Below are 10,471 nucleotides of genomic sequence, written 5' to 3' on the forward strand. Positions count from 1 at the left end.
CCTTCTGGGCTCTGTGTGGGGCTGTGGGCGTCTCTGTCACTGGAATTTGCCCTCTCTTCATCCTCGCAGTGGATTTGCACTTTAGAAAACCCTCCTGTTGAGAACAGGTGGGAGAGGGACAGGTGGGAGAAGTCCAGAGGGGACTTGGGGGAGACCCATTAAAGTTGGTAAGTCCCCCGGTTGGACTCAGCCTCAGCGTCTATTAAATAGCAAGTGGGAAAACTGGGAAAGGGGAAAGAAATGCATTTTTTCCCAAACTTCTAAGAGTTTTGCAAACAATTAGAGTAATTAAAAGTTCTCAGAAGTAGCCGATGGTGCCCTTTTCACCGAGGGAATGTGGGCCAACCATGATATATTAAAAGAGAAGGAGCTGCTCTATTGAAGTTAAAAATAATCTTCTGTCACATGGCTAATTTGTTGGAATGCAGCAATTAAAGGGCTGTGAGCAGAGGGAGAGCTGGAAGCAGCTGGGGAGCTCACAGACTGAGTGCATGCCCTGGGGACTGTGTTTGCAGAGAGAAAAAACTGTCACAGCTGACTTAGGGCACCTTATCAGAAGAACCACAAAAGGGCCAGGAAGAAGGAAAAGTGGGGTCATTCAGAGCTGTGACCTTTGGGCTTATCAGACAGTGAAGGGATGGGTCAGGACTTGTCACCTGTGCTCCGGAATGCTGATTCACTCAGCAAGGATGAAGGCCTTCCAGTTCCCCCTGCACTTTGAAAACCATGCCTTTGAATCCATTTCAAAGGAACACATAACCCGAAGAAACCCTTTGATCCTAAATCCATGGGAAAACCAATGTATATGGTCTTGAGGGGGAGAGCTCAAAGCAGGAATACAAATCCTAGTTTGATGAGTTGCGGATTTTTTAAGTTTTGTGAAATTTTTTTTGCCGGGGGGGCACTTCTGAGTTGAAAGAGATTAAAAAAAAAAAAAAAAAAAAAGGTATCTAGTATAATATCTGAATTTTCCAGATGAGACAAGCTCAGAGAGGCTGATTTGCTCTAGGTCCCTCAACCAGCAAGTGACAGAAGCTAACGATTGCAACCCAGGTCTCTAGACAGACAGGAAGGACATGGTGGTTAGGAATCTCAGGAATCAGTCTGCCCCAATGTGGAATCTGAACTCTGTGAGCTGTGGGACCCTCTCACCAAGTTCCTAGCCCCTCTCAGTCTGTTTTACCATCTGTAAAATGGAAATAACAATAGTACCTACCACCTAGAATTATTATAATGCATGTAAAGTGTTCAGTGTAATGTCTAGCCTAGAGCCAATGCTTAAAATGTTCGCTGTTATTATCCCATAGCCTTTTCGACACCTTCCTGCATGAAGTTCCTGGTGCTTTTGCAGGTGAACTTGCTCACACAGCTTCTCTGGTTTGGGTGGGAGTCTCCTTCCCACCTCCAACTCTCATTCTCGATGCATAAAGAAAAAGACTAGTCGCTTTCTCCTAGCATTTCCCGCGTTCGAACACACCCGTGTTTCTTGTTTTCTCTCGAGTTGCGTGTCCTCCGGCCTGTGCTTTCAGGATGGTCTCCCAGTTGCCCGCAGGCAGAAATGGCGCCAACATGCAGACGCGAAGTCTTACCGGCCCCAGGCGCAGTGGCCGGTGCTCTCCGAATCTTTTAGAGCCCTTGGTCAATTTTCAAATTTATACTGGGCACCGCTGAGAGAAAGAGAGCCTCTGGACGTCCGGGGGAGGTCTGCGCTTCGTAGTCTGGGCACCCGCGACCGTGGGGGCCAACTTTTGTGCGCACGCGCTCGTACGTTGCAAGGAACAGAAACCTACCTCTCGCTAGCGTGAGAAACAAAGAAAAAGGCAAATTTAGTAGCTCACGGAACAAGTCTAGATTCAATTATGACTAACTTCAAGGGCTCAACAGTGTCCCCAGGCCATCCTTCTGCTTTGCTGGGCTCCATTCTTCAGACTCTTCCCACTTGGCAGACAAAACAGCCGCGGAGCGCCCTGAGCCTTACCGTTTCCGGTTTAGTACTCTTCAAACCCAGGCGCAGGCGCCTGTCTCCCCCACCCCCCTCCTTAGCTCTTCGTCTCTGATTGGCTGCCTTAAATCCATGCCGGCGTCTGAAACAATAGGGCCTTGGAAATGAGCTTCTCTGATTGGACAGGTTGGATCACCTGCGAGCAAGGGGAGGCGGGGCTTATTGATTGACAGCCCCACTAGCTAACCATAGACCGGAGAAGGAACAGGTACTGACACCAGAAGAAAGGGAAAAGGGCAGGCGGATGTAAACCGTTAGCCCTGAAGCGCAGCCCTTGCGTGCCCTCTTCTGAGGTGGTGGTTTACAGCTTGCTTTATGTTCTTAACGTTCTGTAATCCAAGAAATAGTAGGAACTTTTGGAGAGGAAAATGCTTTCTCCCCACTCCAGGTATTTCCTCCCTGTGGCGGGTCTTCAGTTAAGGCTCCGGGCTCCTCCTCATGCCGTTCACCTTTTGCACTTAGGGAAGGAAAAGCAATTAGAAAAAACTGGACATGAGTTGCCCAGTGAGTTCCCCTTTCTGGTCTCCTGGGATCAAGATCCTGGGAGGGAGCACAGTTCCCTCCCTCCGCAGTGGAAGGCCCCCCTGGCCCCCGCTGCCCGGGGCTGGCGGGAAAGTCTGTTTAATTAGGGCACAAGCCCGGCCGGGCGTGGCTCAGCGGTTAAGCGCCGACCTAGGATCCAGGGGATCAGGGTTCGATTCCCGGTCAGGGCACATGCCCGGGTTGCGGGCTCCATCAATGACTCTCATCATTGATGTTTCTATCTCTCTTTCTCTCCCTCTCCTTTCCTCTCTGAAATCAATAAAGATATATTTAAAAAAAAAAAATTAGAGCACAAGAACGGCTATTGGGCGCAAACCCTGAGCCCCATTCTCTAACCTCGGCCCTTATCCGAAGGTAATCCATCTCCTGACTGCCCAGGCCGTCAGTTGACTCAGAGCCTGAGTAGGGGAGAGGCATGCTATTTATTGAGCCCCTTCTCGAAAGTCAACACGGACCCCCAACTTCGATCATGGGGGACCCACAGGTTTCTTCCCTCACTCTCCCCTTCCCGGGAATCCAGGGAGATGGTGCAGTGCCCTCGCAGCAGGCTCAGGGGAAGGCGAGGACGCTGGATTTACAGCAGCGGGTGAGAGGCACTGGGATTATTTCACATGGAGGGGGGAACAAAAACAATGGCGGGGTGATTTAATAGTGGCCTTCACCCAAACTATGCTGAGGGTGTGGCATCCCTGGTATTTTTCCACAGCCTCACCCTGACCCGCATCACAGTCACATCTGTCCCCCACCTCTCCCGCCCCACTTGTGTCCTTCTACACCCACCTCTCGGAAAATAAATTGTTCCACTTCCACAGAAAGGTGCAGGAGGCTGGGGCCCACAAACCTGCTTAAATAAAATAACATTTAGTAGTAGTATTATTTTTTAATTACAAAAGTAACACACAACCTGTGAAAAGAACTACAAAGATACACAAAAGGATAAAGATGAAAACGAAAATCAGCTCCAAGCCCTCACCCTGAGATAGCCGTTGGTGTTTTGGTCTGTCATTGGGCAGCCTGTTTTCTATGCATGTTTTTATTATTTATCTCTTTTAAAAAATTATTAAAATATTTCAAATAAGTATAGCAGTGTATATATAGTGTAAAAGATGAAAACAGTATATTCCGCTGTTTCTCTTAACATTTTGATCTGTGCGTACTATTAAATTGAATATTTTTTATTGTTGCCACTTTGTTTTCTCTCTCCAGGCCTCAGGAATGGTTGACATTAATGTCCCACATTTAAGAGGAAAGTCCTGGTATTGTGACACCCATTTTAGAGATGGGGAACTGAGGTTCTCAGACTTACCCACAGCCACACTCAACTCGTGCACACAGGAAAGATTTTCTAACAAAATGGACAGCTTTGTTAAGAAAAGGGGGGTAAAAGAATTGGCTTCCATAAGCCAGAGGTCTTGGCCTTCGTTCTCTATCAGAAATGCCCATCACATCACCCTTAGCCACACTGGCCTCCGAGCTCCAAGATTTTGATTCTGGGAACATATAGCTTCAAGTGAACAAAGAGTCAAGGGAAAGTTCTTTATCAGCAGGAGAATTATTTTATTCAATGTGTTTCCTTACATGAGGGGACAATAAGGGGAAAGAATGAGAAGAAATAAAAGGCCAGTTACTCAGGCCACTTTTAATGAATCACCCCCCCAGTGTCATTACCCATCCCCAGTCAGGAAAAGCTCGAATTTTTCCTTGCCAAGAAAAACAGAGGGCAGGAAGAAACAAATTACGACCTTGTTTGTGTTTTGTGTCTTAACTATTTGATTTATAGGCCTTGATCCAGTGATTATGGATGAAAGAAAATATCCCAGTGTCCCAAACGTAACCTGAACTTAACCGAGGGTGGGTCTCACGTCCAATGTTCAAAGTTAGCACAAAGTTAAAATGCTTTAAGAGTCAAGTTTCTGGGTTAGGGGCTGCCTGTAGGCATTCTCAGCCCAGGAACAAGGCCAAATTCCTTTCCCACACTCCAGTTTCACAAAACCCTGTTCAGAAACTTAACCCCTTTTCTTCGTTCCAGAAGTTGGTCATTTATCTGTTCAACAGATAGTTGTTAAACACCTACTGTGTGCCAAGCACCATGTCAGATACCAGGGATACAATGCTGCGCATGCAGATCCCTCAACACATAAATCAGAAAAATATCACGTAGCCATGAGTTCTATGGAGAGAAAGAAAACAGAATTGTTTGCTATCTTTCTTTAAATTAAAAGTGAATAAAACTAAGCATAAATATTTTATATTTAGTTACTCTAACCACTGAGCACACCGGCTAGGGCAATCCTTTGTGCATTTTTAAATGGAGTTGTCTTCTTATTGTTGTAAGGGTTCTTTATACAGTCTGGATACAAGTCCCTTATGAGACACAGGCATACCCCCTTTCATTGTGCCTCACTTTATTGTGTTTCACAGGTGTTGTGTTTTTATACAAAGTGAAGACAAGACCCTCCATCAGCAAAAAGATTACAACTCTATTTCAACACTCAACTTTATTGCAGTGGTCTGGATCCGAACACACAACATCCCCAAAGTATGCATGTATGTGATTTGGAAATATTTTCTTCCATTCTGTGGATTGTCATTTCAGTCTTTAATGGTACTGTTTGCAGCACAAAACTTTTAAATTTTTATAAAGTCCAGTTCTTCTATTTATTCTTTCATCACTCCTGCTTTTGTTGTAATTGTTTTGTTTTTGAGCTTTGAATAGGAGGAATAAGACTCTATTTTTTTCATTTATTATGTTTAAATCTTTGATCAAGCTGAGGTTTCTCTTGGTATATGGATACATGGCCAAATTATTTCTTTCCAGAAAATAATTTCTGGAAAAGCTTTAATTATTATGATTTTGTTTCAACTAGAAAAGGCCCCCTTTTCCTCACTGATTTGAAAAAACATTTTTTACCATATCTCCTATTCTTGATTGTATATTTTAAGACTTTCTGTTTTGTTTCATTGCTCTGTCTATTGACCACACACTGTTGGTAAGATTTTATGAGAGCAGGCATCCTCACACAATGTGGGTAGGTGTGTAAATCAGTACATCCTATATGAAGGGTAATTTGTTAATATCTACCACAATATAAAAGCACATACTCTTTGGGCCAGCTATTCCCACTCTTGGGAATATATCTTATAGATAAAATTGCACAACTCTGGCCAGTGTGGCTCAGTTGGTTGAGCGTCATCCCATGCACCAAAAGGTAGCCAGTTCAATTCCCAGTCAGGGCACGTACCTAGGTTGTGGGCATAGTGTTTTCCTTAATGGCTTCCTGTTCCAATTTTACTGTTTATACAAAAGCAGTAAAAGGAACTTGCAAGGTAAATAAGAACTCCCCTGGAGCAGCATCTCACACACTGATTCTGCTATTATTTGAGATAAATTTCAGAGCACACACCTGGACAGCAGCAGGGAGAGGATTTTCTAATAGGTAAAAATAGCAAAAGTAAGCTGTTAATGTTAAAAATGTCTCATGTAGTAAGTGCCATCTTCCTTCTAGAAAGTAAGTTTCCTTAAGAGCTGGGCCTCATTTATAGTATCTAGAAAGAATAACTCCAAAATAGCCAGCATTTACTGAGAACACTCTGTGGCAGGCACTTTGCTAAGTTTTACTTAATATTTACTCATGTTGACAGCATACTTAGCTATAGTTACTTAGTAAATATTTATCAAAGAGCTTAGAAAAAAAAACTATTAAAGACATTGAAGAAGAAACAATTACAAACCATTATTTCTCATGAATATTGATGCAAAAATCCTTATGAATGAGTACCAAATTGAATCCAACAATATATAAAAAAAGACCAATATCATAACCAAGTGGGTTTTATCCCAGGAATGAAAAGATGATTGTTTGAAAACCATTCAAAGTAATTCACCATATTAACAGAATAAAAAAGAAAAATCATAAATCACCCCAATAGATGCAGAAAAAATTTTAAACAAAATTCAATATCCTTTTATGATTAAAAAAAATAGCTCAGGAAACTAGGACTATAGGGCAATTCTGTCCTCTATCTGATAAAGGGCATTTACTGAAAAATCTACAGAAAGCATAATATTTAATCATGAAAGACTGAATACTTTCTTCCTCTTCCTGAGATTTGAAACAATGCAGGGATGCTCATTTCACCATTTTAATTAAATGTTGTGTTAGAAGTCCTAGCCAGTGAAATAAGGCAAGAAAAAAAAAAGAGGCACACAAATTGGAAAGGAGGAAGCAAAACTGTTTCTATTAGCAGGTAACATGATTGCTACATTTAAGTTTATTCCAAGAAATCTAAAAACAACCACTAGAACTATAAGTGAATTTAGCAAGGTCATAAGATACTAAGTCAATGTACAACGACAATTATATTTATCTATGATAGCAGCAAACAACTGGAAAATGAAATAATTCCACTTACAATAGTATTAAAAACCATAAAATATTTAGAAATACATTTAACAAAAGATGTAGAAGACCTCTATACTGAAAGCTACAAATTTAAAAAGATTCAAATAAATGGAGCAGTATACCATATTTGTGGATTGTAAAACTTAAGATTGTTAAGATGTTCATTCTCTATAAATTCATCTATAAGCTTTTACAGAAATTAACAGGCTGGTTTTAAAAAATAACCTTTTTATTTGGGGATAATTTTAAATCTACAGAAAAATTGCAAAAATAGTATAGAGTTCTTGTGTACCTCTCACTGAGCTTTTCATGATGTTAGCATCTTACATATACTACTGTACATTTATCAAAACTAAGAAGTCAACACTGGTACATTACTGTTACTTTATCTTGATCCAATCCAGAATACCACATTGCATTTGGTTGTGTCTTCTTAGTCCACTTGAGGCTGTGAGAATTGGCAATTTTTCAGTGTTTCCTTGTTTCTTTGTTTTGTTTGAAATGAGTTTGATTGTTTTGAGGGATACTGGTCAAGTGTTTTGTAAAATGTCCCACAGTTTGGGTTTGCCTCATGTTTTTCTCATGCTTAGACAGGGATTATGGGTTTGGGGGAAGAATGCCACGAATCTGGATTGGATCCCGGATCACACAGACACACCAAAATTCCACAAAGGACATTATTCTAATAATTGGAAAACAACATGGGCAGCATGTTAGATAATGTTTTGTATGAATGTTAAATTCCCTGAATTTAAAAATCATACTGGGATTATGTAAGAGTATTCTCTTATTCTTAGAAGATACAGAATTCTTTGGAGGTAAAGGGTCATGATGTCTGCAAGTTATTCTGAAATGGCTTAACATTATTAACAACAGCAATAAACATTATGTAGAAGAAATCAAATATGGAAAAGTATTAACAATCGCTGAATCTAAATTAGAAGTATATGGGAGTTCATTGTATTATTCTTTCCACTTACCTGTTTGAAATTCTAAAACAGAAATTTAAATATTAATTTAAAAAACACTTTGATTTGATCCTAATTCCATTTGCCATGATGGTGACAAATCCAGTCTCAGTCATGTATAGGGGTGTTCTTCTCCTTGTCTCTCGGGGTTTCACATGGTACAAAACATTCAGGAAGGGCCCTCTAGCTTTCAGTCCACATTGGTCATTGAAAGATCTATTACAGAGCTGACAGCCTCCACACTAGGGCTCAAGTATGTTTGCTAGCTGGAAGCCCTGGCACCGAGGGTTCAATCTCCCTGCATGCACCATATAGCCCTTCCCCTCCACAGTCCTGTCACCTACTCAGGTTCCTTTAAGGAAGCTTGTGGCATCACTACTACTGGAGGAATCCCACCCACTTTCTCAGAAAGCCTACTTTTGCTTTTGTGTTACTACAAATATATATATCTTCAACCCCTTGCATTGCTGAGAGGTTCTTCCGGGCTATCCTCATAGGGTTTTTAAAAACACTGCTGGACTCAGCTGCCTAGAGATGGAGATAGAAAAGGAAATGCTGTGTAATTTTACTAATTCATTGTATGAGAGATAAACACATATCTTTTTTTTTTTTTTTTAAGTTCAGTGTTTTCCAGAGTTATCTACAGATCACTTGCCTCAGAGTCATCCAAAATACTTGGTAAAAATGTTGGTTTGTGGTTCTATATCCAGACTCACTGGACCTGAACCTCTGGAGGTGGGGCTGGGAATCTGCTTTTTTTTTTTTTTAAACAGTGCTTTAGTGTTTCTCATGATTCTGTGGGTTGACTGATCAGTTCTGCTGATTTAGCCTTACTCATGTGTTTGCATTCAGTGACAGATTGATTATTGGGTGGGCTCAGCTGAGACAGTATTTAAATGGCTGGTCTTTAATCCCAGCCTTCTTCACGCCATCATGAACTTGGGGTGATATTTTAAGATGGTGGAGATGGAAACTTCAAGGAAGGCCTCTTGAAGTCTAGACTTCATAATGTGCTCGGCACCACTCATGCCACAATCTATTGGTCAAAGTAACAAGGCAAGCCAAGATTCAAGGTGAGGAAGACACTCCATGCCTGGATGGGAGGGAATTTGCCCTTTTAACGTAGCCTCCTCAGGTGACCCATACACACCAGGGGTGTTATTTAACAAATATGTGTTCAGAGCTGTTTCCCATATTCTTTGGTACAAATCTCTATTCCTAGCACTTTAACATCTATACTGTATATGCTTTTGTTTATCTCAGAGGGCTTATTTGTTGTCACCTTTCTATCCCTAGAGTTAATGACAGTATTTGTGACCCGGTAAATGTTCAGTAAATATCTCTGAAAAAAATATTTGAATCTAGAGTTTGTAGAATATCCTAAGAATCATTCGGGCTTGCTCTCACAGTTTCAATCTAGTTAGGGAGGTAAATGTGGAAAGCTAAGATTTTAGATACAGAGGGTTTCCTGAAATAGTTAATATGCTTAGGCGCTCTAAGGAGAGGGCATCACTGGAGCTCAGGACGGTAGGAGAGTTTGTGAAACAGGAGGAATTTGTGGAGGAGCTTGAAAAGTGAGTAGGCGTGGGAAGGAAAGGGGTATCTTAAGGGGATGGGCCTGGTATGACCACAGATGCGACTTTACTACCAGCAGGTTTAGGAGTGAGTGGCCGGTGCACAAGGCTTATAAAAGAGGAAGGTGTAAAACATTAGACAGGGACTGGGGACGGGTTGTGGAGAGCCTGGGAGAGTGACTTGATGGAAATATTTCACCACAATTTGTCAGTTGTAATGGCAGTTAAAAATGATTAGCTCACAAAATTGCACAAACCTTGTTATTCCACAACGCTGGCGGCCTCTATCCCATGCCAGTCGAGGCAATCTCTATTTTAGAACACGTAGAATCGAAAATAGTGCAGGTCTGTTCTGATCACCACAGATTTATTTAAAAATCAACCCAACCCTCAGGTTTATTGAGATATAATTGACATATAACAAAATCAGATTCTCAGTAGTGGCAGAAACTTGGGCGGCTCCGCACCCTACCCCTTATCGCCGTCCAAGGCTCCGGGCCAGCCGCTCCGCCTCGTCCAACGCCGCCGGTTCAGTTCCGATTGCTGTGTGCCAATGCCTCTGCACACGCACTCTCTCACTTAATCGGCCGCACTTCTCTATGAGGTGTAAGTTATCATGCCCACTGGTGAGGAAACTGCGCCTTACGAGGGATTTGCCAGGTCTCAATGCGAAGCAAAGACGTAAACCGGGGGCTGGAGACGGGCCGCGCGGGCGGTGGGGAAAACGAGCTTAGCGCGGCTCAGGAGGGACCACGGGGAGGGGAGGGGAAGGGAAGGGAGACGGGGACAGGGAGACTCGATCCTTCCTTCGGGACTCTGCGGGCCTGTGTGCTGAGCAAAGGACAAACTTCTCTGGGTGACACCGTTCAATGCGGCTCCACTAGGCGCTTTTCCAAAATCACAGTATCGATTGGCGAGATTGGAGGGGATGGACGATTCTGATTGGTTAGGTGGCTCTCGAACGAGGCCTACGTCCGGAGG

Source organism: Miniopterus schreibersii (genome assembly GCF_964146895.1).
Source record: "Miniopterus schreibersii genome assembly, chromosome: 18".
NCBI classification, from domain to species: Eukaryota; Metazoa; Chordata; class Mammalia; order Chiroptera; family Miniopteridae; genus Miniopterus; species Miniopterus schreibersii.